General features: G+C 42.9%; 1 pseudogene; it reads right to left on the bottom strand.

Annotated features, from left to right (window-relative positions):
* Positions 1-2107: 2107 nt before the first annotated feature.
* LOC129327977 (zinc finger protein 420-like) overlaps positions 2108-25639 on the bottom strand; it is a 33978-nt pseudogene continuing 10446 nt past the window's right edge.

The raw sequence follows: 25639 nt of genomic DNA on the forward strand, positions 1-25639 counted from the left end.
GGGCATCAAAGGATGTGCTCTGGCCTGGTTTAAATCGTTTCTCATGGAACTGACTCAAAGGGTTGCTGTCGGAGATCAGCTATCTCCAGAATGGGAACTATCTTGTGGGGTTCCCGCAGGGTGCAATCCTATCTCCCATGTTATTCAACCTCTACATAAAAGGAACTCATTCACAGCTATGGAGTTGGATGTTATCGATATGCAGACAGCACCCAACTCTATATCTCACTATCCAGGTCTCCACGGGATGCAGTAGAAATCTTAGATCGCTGCCTGACAGCCGTGGTAAAATGGCTGAAAAATATCTTTCAGTCCCTCCTCTTCTTTACACAACACAACAAATGGCTCTTCACCTTTCTCCATCCAGGATATGAGGTCAGGTTTGGTAATCAGAGATCCTTAGTTCAGGAAAATAACCCCAAGTTTATTATTGTTTTTTGTGCACGTAAATAGAGGCATTCTCTTTATCAATTAATGAGAACAATACTGAACTTCTATATAGTCAGTCTTTGCTCAATTTATTTGCAAACAGCCAGCACAAATACCAAACTGATGCAGAACTGGCCACCTGGCAACCCTCGTTTGAACACTTTGTGTGCTGAAGGAGATACACCATCAGTCAAGCTGCGGTTGAAATAATCTTTTTGCAGATTGCAGGGGAGGTCTTTTCATTTTTTGCTTGTGACAAATTGCTTTGGGAATTGAAATTTGGAACATAGAATAACATGAAGGAATTGACTTGTTTCAAGCAGTGAGGATGGGAATAAATTAGCCCGCAATGGAAGGTTTTAGATTAGAACAAAGGGGACTGTTTACGATGCAAGGCTGTAAGACTACACATACTATGGGGAGACTGAATTTTCCCCCCTTTCCCAAAATACAAGTAATTAGGATTGCTCTCTCTGAGTTTAACTTCTTTACAGGGTTATTGTGAGAGTAATTCTCATGTTACATACATGATGTTACACATTACTTGTAAGACTGCATGTGTTTGGACCCTCAGTTTCTTTTAGAGTGAACACACATTGGTTTTCTCACAAAAAGGTGTGTGTAGCAGGACTAGACATCTTTGGGGCTACATGGAGCAACAGTGAAGTGGGTAAGCTGGAGAGAGAATAATTTTCCATCTTTCGTAACCCCCCTCCAGAAATCACAGCAATCTGCTCACACAATTCAATCTCAGTCCTTTATTTGCATAACACCACACAAGGTTTACAAGAAGTGGTTAGCATCACTCTTCCTATAATGTAGCCTAAGAAACAATATTCTTAATAATGATAACTAGAGTATCTTATATATTCTGTAACTACATGGGTATTCTAGTGAACTGTGTATGAACTTTAATGTAGTTTGATAACAGGTTATATAATAACTCAGACGTTCCGTTTATCTTTTGAAAACTGATTGAAAGCAAAGGGTCAGTGGTAGATAAATGATCCTTTATTTGCTAGAACTGCCTAATCATAACCTGCTCACTTCACCTTTTATCAAATGCTAAAGATTCATGAAGCTTATCTTGCAACTGCAACTGCAACATAGCATCACTCTCAGCTTCATAAAATGTCACAAATGAAAAATGGAAGAATTAGCTAAATCCAAGACCAATCATATTTTTACATTGTCACATATGAAAGATGTTAGATATCTTATTAGATAGCACATTGTTCTCACTAGAAAATTTCAGGCTTCATAATTTTGGAAGAGGAATTATGAAGCATTAGTCAATCTCACCACCTTGGTGAATAGTCCATTAACATGAGGTGCCTTAAGGGAGGAGAGAGAAAAATATACATATTTTGCTCACCAGGGGTAGTATGTAAGTTTGTTTGATGTTAAGAGAAAGGATGGGAGAATAAGGCGGGAATTAGAAAGATAGATGATTCTTGTCAAGGAAAGCTACCATCAAATACTTCATTGAACAAAGAAGGCAAAATTAAATGATGGGATGGTTATTCCCCAGTGTGCTTATCGAGTTGTACAGTAAGGTTGCTACTATCACTGAAGCTCTTCCCACGTTCTAAGTATTTATATGGGTTCTTCCGTGTGAACCTTTTCATGCCTAGTTAGGTGGTTAGTCTGAGAGAAGTTCTTCCCACACTCCAAGCATTTATATGGCTACTACCGTGTGAATCCTGTGATGTTTAGCGCGGCTACTACTATAAGAGAAGCTCTTCCCACATACCAAGCGTTTATATGGCTTCTCCCCTGTGTGAATCCTGTTATGACCGGTGAGGTCACGACTATGTGAGAAGCTCTTTCCACATTCCAAGCATTTATATGGTTTCTCCCCTGTATGAACCTTATGATGGCTAGTTAGGGAACCTTTCTGTGAGAAGCTCTTCCCACACTCCAGGCATTTATATGGCTTCTCCCCTGTGTGAAGTTTTTCATGGCTAGTTAAGGAGCCTTTCTGAGAGAAGCTCTTTCCACACTCCAAGCATTTATATGGCTTCTCCTCCATGTGAACCTTTTGATGGACAGTTAGGGAGCCTTTCTGAGAGAAGCTCTTTCCACATTCCAAGCATTTATATGCCTTCTCCCCTGTGTGAATCCTGTTATGACCAGTGAGATCACGACTATGTGAGCACCTCTTTCCACATTCCAAGCATTTATATGGTTTCTCCCCTGTATGAACCTTATGATGGCTAGTTAGGGAACCTTTCTGAAAGAAGCTCTTTCCACACTCCAAGCACTTATATGGCTTCTCCCGTGTGAACCTTTTGATGGTTCATTAGAGTACCTTTCTCAGAGAAGCCCTTCCCACAATCCAAACATTTATATGGCTTCTCCCGTGTGATTCATTTGGTGTCTAGTTAGGCGGCTATTGAAAGTGAAGCTCTTCCCACACTCCAAGCATTTATATGGCTTCCCCCCACGTGAACCTTTTGATGGCTAGTCAGGTGGCAATTTTGGGAGAAGAGCTGCCCACACTCCAAACATTTATATGGCTTCTCCCCTCTGTGAACCTTCTGATGTCTAGTTAGGCTGCTATTCTTAGAGAAGCTCTTTCTACACTCCAAACATTTATATGGCTTCACCCCTGGGTGAACCTTTTGATGGCTAGTCAGGTGGGTATTCCTAGAGAAGCTCTGCCCACACTCCAAGCATTTATATGGGTTCTCCCCCGTGTGAACCTTTACATGTGTAGTTAGGTGGTAAGATTGAGAGAAGCTCTTCCCACATTCCAAACATTTATATGGCTTCTCGCCCATGTTCATCCTCTGATGTTTAGCCAACTTGCTATTCTGAAAAAAGGTCTTTCCACGCTCCAAGCGTTTATATCTTTTCCAGCATGTTGAAATGTTCTGACATATTTTAAGTCTGAGTTTGCATCTCAATGTTTTGGCTTTCCTGGGACCTTTATGACTTTTCTTTCTCTTCTGCATTTCATCATGGCCTGGGATCTCAGCTGTCTTCCTGCTCAAGCAATGGGCAAGCAATTTCTTCCTCTGCTTCTGTTTTGCTTCCCTTTTGCTTCTCTGCTGCTTCTTTGGTACCACTTGATCCCCTGGTTTTGCTTCTCCATCTAGATTTTCATTTTGTTCCACAACTGCCCTTCCTTGTTCCTTCTCACTTGCCATCTCCCTCACCTCTGCAACTGCAAAGGAGAGACAGAAATCAAATTTTTAAAAGCAGGACAAAAAAAAGGTAAAAATATCTGTTAGCAAGTAAAATGAGTATAGTACTTTTTACACTGAGATCCAGGAGCCTGAAATAATTACAGGCATATGTAATCACTAGCAACAAAGCCCGTTGTGGGGAAAAATACAATGGGCTCTAGAAATGGGAGGGTAGATAGGCAGGCATTCCTTCCTTCTCCATCACTGATCTTGGCCAGTGAAAGAGGGGGGTGGGCCTTCCCACCTGCTCTACACGTGACCTCGTTCAAGTGAAGGGTTTTTTTCCCTATCTGCTCTATGTCTGATACAGGCCAGGAAAAAGGGGGCGGGCATTGCCACCTGCTCAGCTTCTGATCCCATCTGGGTGAAGTGGAAACAGATATTGCTTCCCACACACCTGATCTCAGCCACATGAGATGGTGGTGGGCTTTGCTACTTGCTCCAAGCCTGATATAGGCCGGGTAAAGGGGGGTGAGCATTGCCACCTGGTCCACTCCTGATTGCAGGTGGGTGAAGGGGAAATAGGCATTGTCTCCTGCTCCATGCCTTATTACAGATGAGTGAAGGGGGTGGGTTTGGCCACCGGCTCAGTGCCTTATTTTGGTAGGTTGAAGGGAGTGAGCATTGCCACCTGCTCTGCTCCTTCTCCCGGCTGGGTGAAGAGAAGAAGGACATTACCTCCTGGTCTGCACCTGACCCCAGCCAGGTGAAGGTGCGGGGAGGGCATTACCCCCTGCTCCACTCCTGATCCCAATAACCAAAGAACCTTGTGAAGACTAACTAGAACCAAGAGTTAACACAATAATATACTACAATTAAACAGTAATAGTAAAGTGCAATTTATAAGAATATTCACTATGTAATTCACTGTATTAATAAGCATGCACGAAAGGAGACCCTGGCAACATAAAACCGTTACAATTCATTGACATGGACTGTGAAAACTCATATAAAGTGCTAAGTGCTTAAGCCTATGACCATACAATTCAAAAATCATTGATAGCTGGTACAACATGTACAACAAACATACACTGAAAGTGCTAGGTGCTTAAGCAAGAAAACTGTTCATATCATCATGGAGCATGTAGATGCTCCATGAGCATGTAAGAGCATGTAAGCATGTACACAAGAGCATGTAAGTCCATGAGTAATCTGTGGGCGGGTCTACACGGTATAGCAGCGAGGAGGAGGGGTCCAATCAACAAAGCCATCTGACGGATGGACCCGTTCCTATGCAAGAAGCTGTTTCGATTCTTTCTCAAAGATGGCAAAAGCAGGTACTGACGCTGGTCCTATTCAAAGTCTGCATTGATAACAAAAATATTCTGTCGACTTGTATATTACAAACAGTCAATATTATGTTACAATAACTGCTCCTGATCCCAGCTGGCGGAAGTGGGGGTGGGCATTGCCATCCGGTCCACTCCTAATACCAGCTGGCTTAAGGCAGCGGTGTGCATGGCCGTCTCCACAGTGACTTATTCTGATAGATTGAAGGAGGTGGGCATTGCCACCTGCTCCGCGCCTTATCCTCGCTGGGAGAAGGAAAGAAGGGAATTGCCTCCTTCTCTGCGCCTGATCCCAGCCAGGTGAAAGCATGGGGTGGGCACTGCCAGCTGCTCCACTCCTGATCCCAATGCTAACACAACTGGGGCACCCAGGATACAAAATAAATTTGCTGATAAATTTTCCACCTGTAGGACACCTAATGTGGTGTATATTATCCAATGTGGATGCCCTTTAGTGTGCATAGGCAGCACCACAAGACCTTTGAAAATCAGAGTGCAGGAACACATTTCGCGCATCAGATATGCAGTAACAGAGGCACCATTTGTAGCCCATTTTTTGGAACATCAGCATGGGGCTAGAGATATCAAAGTATCTGTCCTGTACTCTTTGGAATCGAAACCCCAACAGGGTTGTTCACGTAAATTATTACAGTTGGAAACAGAATGTATTTATGAATTTAACTGCCTGCTCCCCTATGGGTTGAATCATGAAATGGAATTTTCTTGTTTTTTGTAAAATCAATTTGTATTCTGTAAATAACTTGCTCCTTTTAAGTACCTTTTTGTCATTTGTATATGGTCCGTATATATTATTTCCTGATAAGATGGTGTACTTAAATATTGGATAACTTACAAATGACAGACTTTGTAATTAGATTGTAGCTGCATTCACTATGATTTATTTGTGGCTACTGTCCCTATAATTGGCTGGATACACAAGAGTTCACTGTCCCTTTAATTGGCTGGTTATATAAGAGTTTAGTGTTTGGTGAGTCACACGGCATTGCTCCGTCTGAGCTTACCAACTGGGTGTTATGATTAAGGCTTGTGAGAGACCAGTGAGTAAATGGATAGGACACGGTGTTGTTACATTCATATTAATAATTTCCGACCATTACATATTTGTATTGTATCTTTATTATAGTTTGTTCAATCATGCCTGTGAAGAAGTTTGTTGTGTGAAACAGGAATTGAAAATCAGCTGGCGTAAGACCCGTAGGCTGTTGTTAAAGATTGATTACAGCTCCTTTTCCATCTGCAGAATGGTCTGCTCTTTGAAAAGGACATATGGAAAACAATAAGTGTTTCTCTCACCAGTTGGAGTGTTTATAATTTGAATGATTTGTTCTTGTCCATTGACTGAATTGACTGAATATGTATTGTGGTTTATGACCTTGTAGATTTTGTATGATTCACATGTTGCACTTTGCACTTTAAAATTTCTAAAAGCCTGAAATATACATAAAAATTTATATAAGTATTTTTAGATAATTATACTGCCTCCTTGTGGTAGTTGGTGTTTTTGCCACTCCTGATCCCAACTGGGTGATGGCCGGGGTGGGCACTGCCACCCGATCTGCTCCTGATTCCAGAAAGGTGAAGGGGGCAGGCACTACCATCTGCTCTGCTCCTGATCCAATCTGGGTGAAGGGGGGGCAGGCATTTTCATTTGCTCCACCCCTAATACCACCTGGGTTATGGTCAGGGAGGGAATTGCCACCTGCTCCACTGCTAATACGAGCTGAGTTCAGGTGGGTGCGGGCATTTCCACGTCCTGCACTCCTATCCCAGCTGGGTTAAAGTGGGGGTGGGCATCTCCATCTTCTCGTGATCCCAGCTGGATGAAGGGGAGGCAGGCATTGCCACTTGCTCTGCTCCTTATACCAGCTGGGTTAAGGTGGAGTTGGGAATTGCCACCTGCTTCACTCTGAATACCAGCTGGGTGGGAGCATTGTCACCTGCTCTGCGCCAGATCTCAGCTGGATGAAGGGGAGTGGGTGTTGCCACCTGCTCTTCTCCTAATACCAACTGGGTTATGGCAGGGGGTGTGAATTGCCACTTGCTCTGCTCCTTATACCAGCTGGGTTAAGGTGGAGTTGGGAATTGCCACCTGCTTTGCTTTGAATACCAGCTGGGTGAAGGGGGGCATTGTCACCTGCTCTGCGCCAGATCTCAGCTGGATGAAGGGGAGTGGGTGTTGCCACCTGCTCTTCTCCTAATACCAACTGGGTTATGGCAGGGGGTGTGAATTGCCACCATCTCCACTTCTAATATCAGCTGGGTTAAGGTGGGGGTGGGCATTGCCACCTGCTCCACTCCTAATACTAGCAAGGTTAACGCGGGGGGTGGCCATTGCTGGTGGGGTGGGCATTGTCAACTGCTCCACTCCTGATCCCAGCTGGCTGAAGGGGCAGTGTGCATTGCCACCTGCTCTGCTCCTAAAACCCTAACTGGAAGAAGCAAAAATCAGCGAGAGTGCCAAAATCATTAAACAGATTATTAAACAGCATGGGCACTTAGTTGCCCATTTACCATGTTGTCACAACCTACCCAGGGTAGGTTATAGACACATGTATAGCCTTCGTGATAAACTGGTACATTCAGACATGCAGCCACAGAACCAGGAGAGAGAACTCCCCAGAAGTCATCACAACTGTGGCTACTGCAGTGTGTACAGGTTGGCAATCACAGGTAACACAGTGATACTTAAGCAATCCAATGAACATCTTCAGTTGAAGATGTTTTCCACCTGCAGCACTCCAGGCATGGTATGTCTTATAGAATGCCCATGTGGTAAAATATACATTGGCAGTACCACCCGTGCAGTGAGGATTAGGACACAGGAACATCAATCCAAAATTAGACAGAGGGTAGAGGAAGCTCCCCTCACTTCCCATTTTGTTCGTAAGAACCATACAGAAAGAGATCTAAGATACACAGTAATAGAGGTGGTTAGGGACAAAGACAGCAGAATACAACATCATCATCTTTGGAGACGGGAAGCCTGGTGGATTTACAAGTTACAATTGTTAGCACTGGAGGGACTTGATCAGGATTGGGATTTATCATGTTTTTTGGAGGAATAGGTTAGGACAGGAATGTACTTCGTTTATTGTTTCAACAGGACAATAGAATGTTTAATGAATTCTTCTCCGTGATCAGTTAGAAGTTCTCAGAATGTGATGTCCATATTCATTGGTATAAGCCACTGTATTTATTTGTACTTAGTAGACAACAATTTGAGTGCGTAAGTAATATGTAATTGAATGTGGAATAGTTGTAACCTTTGGCACCGCGTTGTGATTTAAAGTGACAGCGGGATGATTAGCATAGTTGCAGTGGAAACTATTTGGATAGTGAGCTGCAAAGAATACCACACGGTGGGATGTCACTTTAAAAAACAAAGGACAGCGGGACGAGTAGTGCCTTTAAATTGATCTTTGAACGCTGTCTCTTGACTCCACCTGCCTGCGATTGAGGCGCCCGATATTTGATGGGAGAAACTGGTAGAAAAGAGACCTACAAGATTTGTAAGAATGTCAAAAATAATTTAAAATTGTAAGTAACACATGTTCTATGGAGATGGAAATGAGAGTACATTGGGGAAACGCAGCACTATAGATGTTTATGTATTGTTTCAGCCTTTGCTCCTGAGGAAGCTCTCTCATGCGAAACAAACCCGAGCTAGCCGTTTGTTGAGCAGGAATTGTTGGCAAGAGCCCCACACAGAGCCACTGGAATACTGGCATTTGGATTTGGGCTTTGCTTTTGGATCAAAACTCCAAGAAGGACATAAACACCTGGCTGAACGCCGTGCCTTCTCCAGACTATTTTGCATTGGAGCTTTCGATTGTGAAATTTGGAATGGATCCAAATGTTTAAAGTTATTCAACAGGTAAGTATGAGAAAAGTCAATAAATATCTCAGTAATAAATGTTCTTCTCTTTTCAGATGAAGTGTTGATGGTGGGTTGCAGCTGTATAGATCCACGATGCCCGATGTGCAGTGCCGGCTTAGTACCGCAGTTTCGTATTCATAACCTCCTCAGGGGCAAAGTATATCCACTCCAACAATAATCATTCAGTACGTCTGTGCTCAAGTCCATCCAAATAGTCAAAGTCAGTACAATCACAATGAATCTCAAATGCCGTTCTCACCTGTTGAATATCTTATTGTAACTGAGTGTTGCATTGTTGGGCATTGTGGACTCATACAGCTGCAACTCACCGTCAACACTTTATCTCTAAAGAAGAATACTAATTACTGTCTTTATTGATGTTATTTATTGACTTTAAAGATAACGACCTATTGAATATCTTCCTTTATTGGTTGTTGTATTGTTCCCCATGTGGACACTTCTAGGTGCACGGAATTATTTGTTGGTGCATGACATTTTGAGGATGATACATTTGATTCCTTGATTGGTATTGGAGAGTTTTTTACTCTATTATATTGTTGTGATAACTTTTAGTGATTGAGCCTTATTTCCTACTTGTGTGTTATTCACTTGTTCTACTTTTCATTCCAAATTCCAGCTGTGTTAAGGCAAGGGGTAGTTATTGCCACCTACTCCGGTCCTAATACCTGATGGGTGAAGGGGGTGCGGGCATTGCCACTTGCTCTCCTCCTGATACTGGCAGGTTGAAGGGGGACAGGCATTGCAGCCTACTCGGTGCCTGATTCTGGCAGGGTGAAAATGGGATGGGCATTGCTGCCTGCTCAGTGACTTATTCCCACAGATTGCCACCTCCCCCGCTCCTTATCCTGGCTGGGTGAAGGGAAGAAGGGCACTGCCTCATGCTCTAACCTGATCCCAGCCAAATACAGGCAAGGAGTGGGCATTGCCACGTGCTCCACTCCTGATCCCAACTGGGTGATGGTAGGAGTGAGCATTGCCACCTACTATTCTTGATCTCACCTGGATGAAGGAGGGGTGGGCATTGCCACCTGCTCCGTTCCTAATACCAACTGCATTATGGCGGGGGAGGGCATTGCCACCTGCTCCACTCCTAATACCAGCTGGGTTAGGTAGGGGTGGGAATTGCCGGGGGTGGGCATTGCCACCTGTTCTGCTTCTAATGTGAGCAGGATGAGGTGGGGGTGGGCGTTGCCACCTGCTCTGTTATTGATCCCAGCTGGCTGAAGAGAGGTGGGCATTGCCATCTGCCCCACTCCTAATACCAGTTGGGTAAGGGGGGGCAGGCATTACCACTTCTGATCCCAGCTGGCTGAAGGGGCAGTGGGCATTGCCACCTACCCCACTCCTAATACCAGGTGGGTTAAGGCAGGGGTGGGCATTGCCACCTACTCTGCTCCTAATATTAGCTAGATTAAGGCAGGGGATAGGAATTGCTGGTGGTGGGCATTGCCACCTCCGTTTCTAATACCAGCTGAGTAAGGCAGGGGCACAGGCATTGCCTCCTGCTCTGCTCCTGATCCCAGATGGTTGAAGGGGGAGAACATTGCCACCTACCCCGCTCCTAATACCAGCTGGGTAAGGTGGGGGCGGGCATTGCCCCCCTGCTCCTGATCCCACCTGGCTGAAGGGGGGGGGTAGGCATTGCCACCTGCTCTTCTCCTAATACCAGCTGGGTTAAGGCTATAGGTAGACATTTCCACCTGCTCCTAATACCAGCTGGGTGAAGATGGGGGGCAGGCATTGTCATCTGTTCCACTCCTGATCCCAGATGGCTAAAGGGGGGCAGGTATTGCTACCTGCCCTGCTCCTAATACCAGCTGGGTTAAGGCATTAGATGGGCATTTCCACCTCCTCCGCTACTAGTATCAGCTGGATTAAGGCAGAGGTGGACATTACCACCTGCTATGCTCCTAATATTAGCTGGGTTAAGATGGGCATGGGCATTGCCACCTGTTCCGCTGCTAATACCAGCTGGGTGAAAGCGGGCAGCTGGCATTGCCACCTGTTCCCATCCTGATCCTTGCCTGGTCTTACTGTCATGGCACATTTTCTGGAGGGACATGGTGCCTCGCCTGGGCTTTCCTCCACAGCAGTGCACCAGGGTATAAAGTGAGTTGTCTGAAATACGCTTACTCAGTTATATAGTAGGACTAGCAACAAAGCTGGTTGTGGGAAAAAATACAATGGGCTGCTTGTCTGATCCTCCACCTGCTTTGCCTGATCCTCCAGGGTGGGGGGACATGGCATTGCTACCTGCTCCACTCCTGATCCAGGGTGGGTGAAGGGACAGGCACTGCCGACTGCTCTGCACCTGAACATTATCAACAAAACAATTACCCGTGTAACAACAATGTCTCCCTCTTTGTTTTGTTTTATTCTGTGCAATTATATGATTTAATAAAGAACGACACCAATGTTAACAGTCATGGAAAAATTATTTTTGCAGGCGTCATGTATATTCAATCAGTATATAAAGTGTCTTGCTAACCATCTTGCTCGGGGAGGGGGGGGAATACTCTAGAGAAAGCTAAGAAAGTTGCAGCTGCCCGCCCCCAAAGATCATTGAGAGCAGGCTTGCGACTGGAGAAACGATTTGCAAACGCAGGCTTTCTCTGACTTTTAAGGCAGCGATCCTAACAGTTCTAACAGAGAGGGGAGGACTTCACCGACATGTCAGCTTTCTCTAGAGCATTCCCCACCCCCCAGCAAGACGATTTGCAAAAGCTGCTGTCGTAGGCTTTCTCCGTCTCTTCAGGCAGCCGTGCTAACAGAGAGGGGAAGGAACAGAAGGAAAAGGGGTGTGGGAGAGGGACTTCAGTACCCAGAAAGACTTGCGAAAATGATCAAGTGCCCTTCGCATGAAAGATGTCACTTGTAGCGAGGCTCTCAGTGCAGGGGGGCGGGGTTCTGCCTGCAGAGGGCCTGAGCCAGGGGCCTTCCCCAGCCCTTCAAACAAAGACCCTCCTCTCTAAACTCCTTTCAAATTGGCATGAGTTGAACCAGTGTCTTTCAACAAACAAATCAGGAGCTCTGCCACAGAACAAGGGCCCCTCCTCAGCAAGACCGGTTCCTCTCTCCTCCCATCAGCTTCAATCACACAAGGAGAGGACTCCTGCAGAGCCAATCCATGTCAAAATACAAAGACCAGAGAAGGAAATACAAGCTACAGGGATTTGCTTTCATGAACCTAATTTGATATCGTCCATCTCTCCTGGTCAGAGCCCTCTTCATCAACAGATTTCTCTGCAACATGAACGTATTGAATGTTTTCTTTTTCACGGACTGTAATATCCCCAGGGGTGGGAGTTCCAATCTTTCCTCTGTAGCCAATGAACGTTGAGTCCTGAAATCAAAGAGAGCCAAAGGAGGATGCAGCTCCCTCCCCTCTTTTCCCTTCTGTAGCTGGGATAAAAGGGAAAGGCTCCTTACCCAGAGACACCACGGTCTCATAGTTTTCCTGCATCACTTCCCAGTAGAGTTTTCTTTGGTCTCCAGGAGAGCCCATTCCTCCTCCAAGAAGAACACGGCCACCTCCTCAAAGGACATCTGGGAGCTCTGAAAGAGGAAAATGTTGCCCACTTGATCATCGATTCCCATTCTTGAGCATTCAAGAAAGAAAGCTGAATCTCACCAGCCAGCCCTTTGATTAAATGAATACCAGACATCAAACAGATGGCAAGAAAAATGGCATTATCCTGTTCTTCAGCCTCTGAGATGTAAGATACTGAAAGTCTCCAAGAAATACAACCACAGACTATTGCACAGAACTGGACTTCTGTTGATTAAATCCAATTAAATATTTAATAAACTGAACTGATTGTGCAACTATCTACTGAACTTTCTTGCACATTTTGCCCCAGAAATACATGGAAAATCTATTTGCACAGACTGTTTCTACTTGATGTATTTCTGTTTGTAGGGGTTGACTATGTTACTTAAAAGCTTGCATCCAGTTCTGTAAACATAAACTGGCCTAACTAAGGTCATCATGTCTTTTCTTTAATTCCCACCCACTCAACAAACCCATGGCCTCCTGACCCCAGGCCGTGATCTTTGGGACTCGGCAGGTGAGAGATCCAGGGCACCGACAGCTATGCACAAACCTGTTGCAGAAATCTGAGACCTTTTGTGCATTATGGAATATTTGACAACTGAGAGCAAAACCACAAGTGACAAAAGGCACAGACTGGACACTTGTCAGCTTCCCTCAAGTTTTGATGGGAAATGTAGGCATCCTGGTCTTGCAGCTTGGCTCTCCGACTGCTGTCCAATGGACTTTTCAACTGTCACTTGTCCAACATTCCGCCAAGCTGCCTACATATGAATTCCAATTCAGCAGCTTCCTGTTGGATTTTGTTTTTGAAAGGTTTCTGTTGAACCACAGCGACCTTTACGTCTTTGGTGGAATGTCCTGGTAGATTGAAGTGTTCTCCCACTGGTTTCTGGACGTTTCCATTTCTAATGTCAGATTTGTGTCCATTTATTCTTTTGCGTAGAGGTTGGCTGGTTTGTCCAATGTACAGAGCAGAAGGACGTTGTTGGCACATGAGGGCATATATCAGATTGGAGGATGAGCAGCTGTAAGAGCCAGAGACAGTGTAGTTGATGCCATTGGGTCCTGTAATTGTATTCCCTGGGTAGATATAGGGGCAGAGCTGGCATCTGGGTCTGTTGCAGGGCCTGGTACCTGTGCTGGTGACTCTGCTGGCCGATTCATGATTGTAAGTGAGAAGTCGTTTAAGATTGGGGGGCTGTCTGTAAGCAAGGAAAGGTCTTCCACCCAGGGCTTCTGAGAGAGAGCTATCATTTTCCAGGATGGGTTGTAGCTCACTGATGATACATTGGATGGGTTTGAGCTGGGAACTATAGGTGACATCCAGTGGGGTTCTGTTGTTAGTTGACTTTAGGTTTGTCCTGGAGTAGGCTGTTTCTGGGTACTAGTCTGGCCCTGTTGATTTGTTTCGTGGGTACTGTAGTCCCAAAAATGCTTGTTGTCAGTCTCTTAAGTGGGAGTCCCTAGAGCTGTCTTCTCTGCAGGTATTTCTGTGGGGCACCCCAGGAAGCTGTCTGCTAGTAGGACATTCCATGGAGGGAAGCCTTTTTGAACCACAAGAAGAGTTAAAAGAGCTGAACTGGAGCAAGGGAGTGGGATTTGTCCTGTGCTCTTCCTGTAGAGGACACATGCAGCCCCTCCATTGGTCAGGCAGATATTCTTGGATTGAGGGGGACAGGATGAGAGCCTTCTATATATTCAAGAAGTAAAAATAAATTATTCATTTACTTTGAACTCAAGGTGGATGACACCAATTAAAGACAATGCAGTCATTCAATCCAGAATTCAATAAAAAGGGATAGCAAATGTCAGAGTCTTGTGCTAAACTGTTTTTTCCCATCCTCGATGCATCACAATATTCAATCTTCTCTTCCATGTCTGAGTACAGTTGTTCTCTCTCTGTGTCTCTTGCATGTTCAGTTGCTGACTCCCACACATTATCTCCTGAACAAAAGAGTAACCTGGCATGAACATGGGAGGCTTGTGTAGAGGGATAGATATACTGTAACAAACACTCAGGGCCAAGCTACACATGACGAATGACACTTGAACGGCAAGTGTATTTCTCCCTGTTCACTTGCCCTCCACTCAATCCACTTGCCGATCAAGTGTCATTCGTCATGTGTAGCTTGGCCCTCAGTACGTCGTTCTCAACAAGACACCTGTGTACAGCCAGATGCTTTTACTTGCCTCTGTGTAACCTATGGACATATATATGCTGAAACTATGATTTCTCATTAAAGAACCTTTGACTCAAGAGAGCTTGGATTTCTTGCTGCAAGGGGTGAGAGTCAACTTCAACGTATCCTGTTTCCATAGTCTGACACACACACACACTCAAACCAGAGCCTAAATTTCAGGAATGAACTAGACTAAAGGAGGCAAGAATTCCAAAGGTTGGTATCGGGACACATTTTCCAAGTTCTGTGATGGGATTCTGGTCCTCAGACATGATAGACGGTGTAGACTGAGCCCCAAGTTGTCAAATTAAATGCAGAAGAAAACTCCAGTGGGATAGTAATTGGCACAGAGACCCTTCTTGGCCTGAACTGGGAGTCAGAGGAGCTCTCCCATAATTTAGCCACAGGTCTCAAAGTTAGTCCTCAGTCCACTAATTGGTTGATTCTTTGCTCTTCCCAGGTGAGAGCTGGAGGCTAGAATTGTGGTGCTGCTAAAGGCAGTGTGGATTTTCTGCTTGATGGTTTGGACCCACAACATTCCCCTTGGACATAACTGGAAAGTGACAGAATTTGAACACCTTTTAAACCATATGCATTTATTGCAAAAGGGCCTAATATCTAAACTATACAATTTACTCCTAAATACATATAAATAGAAAATACAGAAGTACCAACAAGACTGGCAACGGGACTGTAAATCAGAAATTACAACAAGCCAATGGGAAAAAATCTGGTCCTCAAATATATTCAACACTAGTACCATCACAACCAAAATCCAATCATACAAAATACTCCACAGATGCTATATAACACCTAAGAAGCTTTCATTAATATCGCCCCCAAACGCACCACTTTGTTGGAAAGGCTGTGGTTCTATTGGTTCATTCACACACTGTTGGTGGGAATGCCCTCAACTAAAACATTTCTGGACAGAAATCCTAAAACAAATAAAAGTGATCACAGGCTATACAATTCCATTCGACCCTAAATTGATTTTTTTAGATCAATGGGATCCCGTTATGGTTCCCACTATTAGAAAAGACTTAATTCGAAGTTTATTGTCAGCAGCTAAATCATTAACAGCTTCCAATTGGAAATCCCCCAAAATCCTCACAATTGAAAATTGGACGCTGAAAGTATGGGGTCACTATATTCAAGAGAAAATCTATGACGGCTTGTATCAATCACAACACTACCCAAAAGTAATTGTTTTCTTCTCCAAATGGTTCCCATTTTTTGAATATTTAACGTGCAATGATATTCATCCTCCCAGGCACCTTTCCTTTGTATCTTTAAACTAAAAGAATCTGTTGCACTGTAATCACTAATGTTTTATCTGCTGTTAGATATTATCATCACGTTACACTATCTCTTATCCTGTAGACTATACTAATGTTAATGTAAGCTGATTCACAATATTGTATTTTATAGCAGCCTTGTATTTGTAATGTTACGTTGTAAAATAAAATTTAAAAAAATGGAAAAAACAAACAAATCCTGACAATTCCGGTTGTAAATTTGTCACGCCGCTCTCTTGGCCAAGATAGGAGAGCAATTCAGCAGGCAATTAGCCTTAACTACACAGTTATTTCTAGTGGTTTCTTACTATTAAATAGACCATACATTTTTGTTGCCAATACCACTTTTTTGGAAATTCCTGTTACTTTTGTGTATGACACACAAACTTTGTTTCCTCATGATGTTTTTTATAACATTCCAGCTATGCAATCAGCTGTTAAGACTAGCTACAATTTTTTCAACTCCTCTGCCACTGAGTTCTTTCTCAGTCTTGTCAGATGTGCCTGTCTCTTCACCTTTGTGCATTTTGGTCACCTTTATGCGGTGAGCCTTGATCCAGTTCATTCCTACCCAAGCTATGTTCATTGGGAACATTGCTCAGTACCCTTTCCTGAAGATTCTGTTTCTAGGCAACAGAGTTTTCCCATCTGGTCCTTCAGAATCCTCAAGTATCCCGGGCCATGTAATTTTTCCACTATTAAACCAAAGAATCTTTGGATTTTTGAGGGCACATCTCTCTATAATCCTCAGTGGTGGAATCCAGCTTTTTCAAAAGGGGATGCAGGTTTTCAGGCATAGAGCAATTCCAATCTCTGCTCCATGGGGTGGAATGGGAACTGGAAATAAAATATGGAAAGTTGGAAACAAGGATTCCATGCAGTTAGCATGTTGGTATCCTGAAATACTTTTATTTTTGAATGAAACTATATGGGAAGTTACATGTTTTGGTTCAAATTATGAAGAATTTGGTGAACTGTGGAAATCTTTACATGCAAATACAATGCAGGTTAATGAAACTTTGGAAAAGGAACTCTTAGCTAATGGTACTTTAAGACCTCGATATAAGACAGGTGAAAGAATTCAATGGGATACTCAGAGAAATCTGTGTAATAAAAGGTTTTTTTGGTTCATCTACTGGACCACTTAAATTGTATACCAAGTATACTGCTAAGAAAAGTGTTATATATTCTCTGGGAAAACATTGTATCAATTGGTTAAGAAATGGTTATTCATTTAAGCAAGCACAGGATCATTTAAATAAATGGATTCCTCGAAGGCTTTCACGGCCGGAGAACGATAGTTGTTGTGGGTTTTCCAGGCTGTATTGCCGTGGTCTTGGCACTGTAGTTCCTGACGTTTCGCCAGCAGCTGTGGCTGGCATCTTCAGAGGTGTAGCACCAAAAGATAGAGATCTCTCAGTGTCACATTCTTTCACCTGTCTTATATCGAGATCTCTCTGTGACACTGAGAGATCTCTATCTTTTGGTACTACACCTCTGAAGGTGCCAGCCACAGCTGCTGGCGAAACGTCAGGAACTACAATGCCAAGACCACGGTAATAGAGCCCGGAAAACCCACAACTACCAAATGGATGCCTGTCAATAATTGGTATGAAACTTATAATGCCAATGTTACAGACCTTTTGAATTTGTTCCCTGTCAAAAAGGTCAGAAAAACTAGGCAAGCAAATGCTTTCATGGAAAATTTTACATGGTCTGAAGTTTTATGGTTCTTACTAGGGGTAAATACTGGTTTTGAATTTATTCAGCGTAATTTTCAGGTCACAAAGGAAGCTTTTTATCAGCTCAGAGATCAGCTAATAGCTGCTTTGCAAATAATCACAAATGATGTCTGAGATTCAGACTGAATTCTTTGCACATGAAGTGATCCAATCTGTGCAAAGAGAAACTGACATCTTATTGGGTGGTAAACCTGTACGGGAACATATTAATTGGAATGAGATTTTTAAGTTATTGAACTTAACCCAATTGCAAAGGATTGCTTTAAAGCAGAATACTCAAGTGAATATTATAGCTGTTTATGATCTAAATGGCAAAAAGACTAATTATTTTCCTTGGATCTTTCCAAGAAATAAATGGATTGTTAAGACTCTTTACAAAGTTCCAATTTATGGGAAGATGTATACATCTTGTCAAGAGATCTTTAATTGGGGACATTTTCAAACCCATGATAATGAAACCCCACATCTCTCTCTAGATATGAAATACACACACCTGTGCATGAATGAAGCTTATCAGTTTGAACTTATTCAAGTTGCAAAATGCACTCAGCATCCAATTGTTTTTTGTGAGGAAGTCTATCACTCTCCTTATTCTAACCTTGTAAATTTTACTGACTTTGGTGTCAAAGCAGTTAAGGTTTCCAACAAAGTTACTAATTTGTTACGTTTACCTAATGGATCTTATGCTTTGTTATCCACTGATAGTTTTTGTTCAATGCCAAAAGGCAGAATTTTAATTTTAACTACACCTGTAAAGGCAATATGTCATGATCTTGTCTTTTATCCTCCTCTTTCTCAGCAAACAACCAATGTGAGTTATGCATTTCTGCACTCATTAAAATTGAAATATCCACTTTTAGGTGCGAACATTTCTGTCTTGAAAGATATAAAGGTGATTTTGTTATAGCCTTTAGAAAGCTTTGACTCTGCAGCTCATCGGCTTTCACGGTTCCTGTCTACAGCAGTGACTACTGAATTTAACCTGTTGAACTCTATATTCCAATACAGTAATTTTTCTGCTTTTGGAACAGTTTTGGGCAACTTTCTCTCTCTTCCAGCACATTTAGCCTCACGGGTCCTGAATTTGGGGACTGGAATTTTTGCCTTTTTTACTGGAACTCTGCGTTATTTTTGGCCGTTTCTCCTTCTGGCTGCTGTGTTATTTTGATTTGCATCTGTAGATGTCCTCCCTGATGCTACGTGAAAGATGGAGTCTTTCCAGATACAGAGCTAATCTTGCTCGTCTCTTGGGATGTGACAACCTTACAAAACTTCATCCATTCGGTCGTTTTTTCTTTCTACAAGACCATGGAAGTTATACCTGTCTATAAATGCTTTTCCTGCAGTGAGAGAATTTTTCTCAGAGATGTCTCTTTATCCGGAGATGCCATTGGATCCCAGATGTGGTCTGCCTGTGTATCGTTAATCAGGGCTCACCTCGATGTCTGCTGTTCGCTTTGTTTCCTGCCTTGGTTGGAAAGCATCACCTTCGAGGAGCCTCTGTGTTTGCAGCCTGGGCAGCCTCTCCTGGAGGCGCTACTTGCTCCGAGTCCTCGTGCAGAGCCTCAAGCAGATGTCAGAGAAGCTGTGATCCAGCCTCGTGTCATCCCAGAGCCGACTGGCCAAAGTGGAATGGAACCTCGAGGGAACCCACACCCTGTCTGATTTAGGACATCTCTGCCAAGCAGCAGCATGCAGTTTTGTTTTTTTTACTATGGCCTCACAGCAGTAGATGAACCTTCGCTCACAGTGAAAGAAGATTTTTCCAGTAATCATGCTTTGCAATTTTGTAGCCCAATAAACTTTTATATAGCTTACAAATGTATATTCATACATTATGCTAAGCATTTATATTTTTGTACCACTTTTATAATTACTGAAATAGTTAAGTTTCTCGATCAAGAGAGGGTGTTGCACCAACATAGATAAAAGCACATGACAATAATCAATACTGAGCAATACTAGGCCAAGCACTTGTATTCTCTAGATGAACTTTTAAACTTTGCATGAACAATCTATGTGTTAGGTAATTCTAACAGGTGTGCTTTAATCTTTTGACAGTTGATTAAAATAGTGGACTCTATCGAGATTAAAGTTCCTCTATCGGAGATTCAACCAATGGTGATCTCTCAACTTAACTTTTTCTGACACTTCTCAGAGATTTATAGTTTTGTTTTGTAAGTCTGAGTATAATGTAATTTTTTTACTAATTGGAAGGTTATACAATAGAAACTATGAATATTCAGTGAAGCATCAGACTAATTATCATTTCTTTGTGCTATCATGTGAATAGACCTTAAATATTTACATATGACGATGTATAAAATTGCAAACTCAGATAGAATGGCAGAGCTCTGATGGAAGAAATCTCTTGAGAGAATTTAGGTGAGAACTTATTTTACCTATGCATTTCATAGAAATTTTATGTTAAACTTGGAATTTAAGAAATGTTAGCAAACTTATTTCTTATTGCCTTTCTGTGTTCTGTTTTTATAGGACTTGTATTAATAACCATTTATATTTTAATTACTTGCTTCATTAAAAATCTAGGGTGTATTTTCAATACAGTGAAATAAACTCGAGACAGGTGTCTGTGTGTTTGATAAAGAGTTGCAAAGCAATACTGAACCCTATATAAATAAATGTACTGATAAACAGGTGGTTCAAAGAACTTATCTGTTTGACAGGTCTGAGAACTAATTGCTGAAAGCTTTCCAAGAGAAAAGATACATCTTTCTTTTGGCTAGTAGAAACTTAGTTTCAGACATGGGCAAAAGCTCGTTACAGGTTAGTGAGGACACCACTAAGCAAGAAGCTCCTCACAAACTATGAAGCAGGATAGATCTGACATAACTGCCCTGTTACGGCGGGAGGCTTTCTGGATACAGTTTCTGCAAACTGTTAAGCCCTCCGGTCTAAATAATGAGCTAGTTTTTAAAAATAATGAGCTGGTTTCAAGTTGTTTTGTGTAAGTATGGATTGCCTTGCACAAAGATCCCTTTAATACGAATACTAATTGGTTAATTAGCAAGACGTCTTAATCTGAGTTCTCTTTGAGTGGGTGCGGACATGAGAATTCACTGCCGCCAATTTCAAGGTCTCAGAAGTGTATGTTTACAAACTGAAGAGGTTGCTTGCATATATTCTAGAGGTTAGTACTATAAGAAAGCAAACGGATATTTAGCTTATAGAAACCTTGTTTGGGTTTCCTTTAAATGTATGTTTTTGTTCTAGAAATGCACGTGAAGGAATAATGGCATACATGCAACAGATGTTGGGAATAGGTTGCACTAGATTTCAGGTCAGTGCACATGTGTGCATGTTGTTAAATTTTATTCTATTTGAAGTTTTCTATGAGATAGTTGTTATTAGAGAGAGATTTTTAATTTTAGAATTAACGTCATCTTCAAGAATCACGCCCCTGAGGAAGCAAGGGCACGAAATCTGCGGTAATTAGCCAGCCCCGGATCGGGTGTGATTTGATTATTCCTGTTGAACTATCGAAGAATCTACCTGTGGAACATCCACCTTGCATGGTTTCATTTCTGAGACAACCTGGACCTTTAAGAATCTACTCATGTAAATTTATTTACTCGACACTCAGAATATATAAGAAAACACAAGCATATTGTACTTTGTTGTACATATATGGTTTGCAGATAGGACCTGCCTGTGGTAATTGTGTTATGCATGATTTATTGTAACCTTTATAAGCTTTGGAGCGTAATGCCATTGTAAATACGTGATATAGAGTTTATAGAACAACCATTAATTTTTGTTCCTCCCGTGTATTTCTCATTTCCTCTCACACTCCATGCATTTATATGGTTTTCTCCCCTCTGTGAACCTTTTGAAGGCTAGTTAGATGGCTATTCATAGAGAAGCGCTTCCCACACTCCAAACATTTATATGGCATCTCCCCTGTGTGAATCATGTGACGGTTGGTGAGGACAATAGTATGCAAGAAGCTCCTCCCACACTCCAAGCATTTATATGGTTTCTCCCCTGTGTGAACCTTTTGATGGGTAGTTAGGTTGCTATTCGTAGAGAAGCTCTTTCCACACTCCAAACATTTATATGGCTTCTCCCCTGTGTGAACCTTTTGATGGCTAGTTAGGGTGCTATTAAGGGAGAAGCTCTTCCCACACTCCAAACATTTATATGGCTTCTCCCCTGTGTGAACCTTTTGATGTCTAGTTAGGCGGCTATTGAAAGAGAAGCTCTTTCCACACTCCAAACATTTATATGGCTTCTCTCCTGTGTGAACCTTTTGATGTCTAGTTAGGAGGCTATTGAAAGAGAAGTTCTTCCCACACTCCAAACATTTATATGGCTTCTCCCCTGTGTGAACCTTTTGATGTCCAGTTAGGCGGCTATTGAAAGAGAAGCTCTTTCCACACTCCAAACATTTATATGGCTTCTCCCCTGTGTGAACCTTTTGATGTCTAGTTAGGCAGCTATTGAAAGAGAAGCTCTTCCCACACTCCAAGCATTTATATGATTTCTCCCCTGTGTGAACCTTTTGATGTCTAGTTAGGTAGCTATTCATAGAGAAACTCTTTCCACATTCCAAACATTTATATGGCTTCTCCCCTGTGTGAACCTGTTGATGTCTAGTTAGGTTGCTATTCATAGAGAAACTCTTTCCACACTCCAAACATTTATATGGCTTCTCCCCTGTGTGAACCTTTTCATGGTTAGTTAGGGTGCTATTATAAGAGAAACCCTTTCCACACTCCAAACATTTATATGGCTTCTCCCCTGTGTGAACCTTTTGATGGCTAGTTAGGGTGCTATTATAAGAGAAGCTCTTTCCACACTCCAAACATTTATATGGTTTCTCCTCTTTGTGAAACTTTAGATGGTTAGTTAGGTTGCTATTCATAGAGAAACTCTTTCCACACTCCAAACATTTATATGGCTTCTCCCCTGTGTGAACCTTTTGATGGCAAGTTAGGGAGCTATTAAGGGAGAAGCTCTTCCCACACTCCAAACATTTATATGGCTTCTCCCCTGTGTGAACCTTTTGATGTCTAGTTAGGCGGCTAGGCAAAGAGAAGCTCTTTCCACACTCCAAACATTTATATGGCTTCTCCCGTGTGAACCTTTTGATGTCTAGTTAGGCAGCTATTGAAAGAGAAGCTCTTCCCACACTCCAAACATTTATATGGCTTCTCCCCTGTGTGAATCTTTTGATGGCTAGTTAGGTGGTCATTCTGAGAGAACCTCTTCCCACAGTCCAAACATTTATATGGCTTCTCCCCTGTGTGAACCTTTTGGTGTCTAATTAGGAGGCTATTGAAAGAAAAGCTCTTCCCACACTCCAAACATCTGTATTGCTTCTCCCCTGTGGGCATCCTCTGATTTTTAGTCCGCTTGCTATTTTGAAAAAAGGTCTTTCCATTTTCTGAGCTTTTATATGTTTTCCAGCATGTTGAAATGTTCTGACATATTTCAAGTCTGAGCTTGTGTCTCAATATTTTGGCTTTCCAGAGACCTTTATGACTTTTCTTTCTCTTCTGCATTTCATCATGGCCTGGGACCTCAGGTATCTTCCTGCTCTGATGGGCAGCCAATTTCTTCCTCTGCTTTTGCCTGCTTCTCTGCTGCATCTTTTGTACCACATGACCCCTCAGTTTTGCGTCTCCTTCCAGATCTTCATTTCGTTCCACAACTGCCCTTCCTCGTTCCTTCTCACTTGCCATCTTCCTCACATCTGCAGCTGGAAAAAAGAGACAGAAATCAAATAAGAAAATGGAGGAAATAAAAAAGGTGAAAATACCTACTAGCAAGAAAAATGAGTATAGTACTTTTAACACTGAGAGCCGGGGGGCCTGAAATAATGACAGGAATATGTAATCTGTAGCAACAAAGGCTGTTTTGGGAAAAAATACGATGGGCTCTCAAAAGGGGAGGCCGGACAGGCCTTTCTCCTCCATCACTAATCCCAGCTGGATGGAAGTGGGAGGGGCAGGCACGGCCACTTCCTCTGTTCCTGATCCCAGCTGAGTGAAGGGCGGGCTGGCATTGCCACCTGCTTCACACCTTATCCTGGCAATGTGTGGGGAGCTGACATTGCCACCTGCTCCACTCCTGATTACGACTGGGTGACTGGGGGGGGGGGAATTACCTCCTGCTCCACACCTGATCATTAACAAACACCAGGTGCTACTCCTGAAGCTACAGGAAAACTACACTACAACTATTTTCCAGAGTACTCAATCACAGATATGATAACGTCCCAATAATTTATATATAAAGTGCTGAAGTGCTCAATTTCAACAATATCTACAATAAAGATAAGATAATATACCTAACAATGAATATCAGAAACTTACAATATCCAACTTGTGGGCAAGATACTAATACAATTATTATCACTGTCACTTCAGAGACAAAAAAATTTCAATAATTCAAAGGGGACATTCATTATTCAAACCAATTTCTACAATGTATAAATACAAACCACTACAATATAAAGGTAATAATTCAATACATAAATAATTCATTCATCTAAAGTGCACAATGAAATGCAAGGAATTTACATTTACTTACATCAAGGAATGGTAAAGTCCAACATTCATTAATTCATGCTGATTAGCTGTCTGTAACATGTGAGGCTACACAACTCCCCAGAGGACATTTCCCCTGTGACAGTTGCAATACCTGTACTTTCACTAGAAAAGTCTCAGAGATCATCAATCAATAGACCTTTATATTCAACCTCATTTTCTACTTGCAAAACGTTGCATGTTATACATGTAGTCCAATGCAGTTGCCCTTTAATATATGTAGTCAGTACAACGCATCCATTGAGAATTAAAGATGACCCCCAACGCTCCTGGGATCATTACAACTAGCATGTCAAGTAAAAAACCACACCCAAGTTGTCCGGCTAGTAGAGCAACAACAAGCCACGGGAACCCGGCGAACCCCGCCAGCTTCGAGAGGGGGACGGGGTGCTTCTGTGGCAAGAGGGGCCAGAGAGATGCGTTGGAGACAGGGTCTGTGTCTCCAATGTGGCGATAGTGGGAAGGTGAAAATAAAAATACTCATTCAAGACTTCTGTTGCCTGCTTGCTGAAATTACGTCACTTACGCCTTGCGTCAAGAAACCGTGAGCGCAGGATCATCACAGCCTTGCACGTGCTCTGTTTCAGCGGCATTTTGTTGGTGCTGAATTTCCCATGAATTATATTCACCATGTGCTCAATTTCTTTGGGTGAAATTGGCCTTGTTCATATTTGCAGGCCTGTTCATATTTCTCTAGCGCAGAGTGGTGTATCTGTCGGATCTGTGACAGCTTGGCCCTGTAGTCAGTGTTCAAGGCTATTGTCATTTGGACAGCCACCTGATGTTGCTGCTATGGCTGCTGGTCCTCCTCTTCCCCGCTTCTCTGGCCCAGAAACAACCTCAGCCAGCAACATGTAATCTAGTCTGGGGGCTGCCTTGACCTGGGGGCCCCTCCCTTCAACCTGCCAGAATCAGGACCAGCGCAGGTGGCAATGCCTGAATCTCCTTCACCCAGATGGGATCAGGTGAAGGTGTGGAGCAGGTGGGGTGGTGAGCAGGTAGCAAAGCCCGCCCACCCCTCACATGAATGAGTTCAGGCATGGCGCAGATGGCAATGCCCATCCCCCTCCTTCAATGGCTGGGATCAGAGATGGAAGAAGAGGGAACGGCCAGCCCGCCCGCCCTCCCCTTTCTGGAATCCGTTGTATTTTTTCTCACAATGGGCTTTTTTGCTAGTATATATGAATAAAATACTTTGTCCTTGTACGGTCAGCATATCTCCTCAGAAAATAAAGCTAGGCGGCCTCATAACTGAGTACTATCTTTGGGATAACTGCAGAACTTTCACTACAAAACACAAAAGGAATTGCAACATCCCGGCCTACCCAATCCCCCCAAACCTCCACCCCCTTGCTTTTGGCTTCAGATGCAATGGTCATCCAGGGAAGGTGGAGCTCATCCAAAAATAAAGAGAGGGGCCTCAAAATTGGCCTCTTGCTTCAGGATGAAAATGTGAGTTAGTAGTA

This window comes from Eublepharis macularius, chromosome 4 (genome assembly GCF_028583425.1).
Source record: "Eublepharis macularius isolate TG4126 chromosome 4, MPM_Emac_v1.0, whole genome shotgun sequence".
Taxonomy (NCBI): Eukaryota; Metazoa; Chordata; class Lepidosauria; order Squamata; family Eublepharidae; genus Eublepharis; species Eublepharis macularius.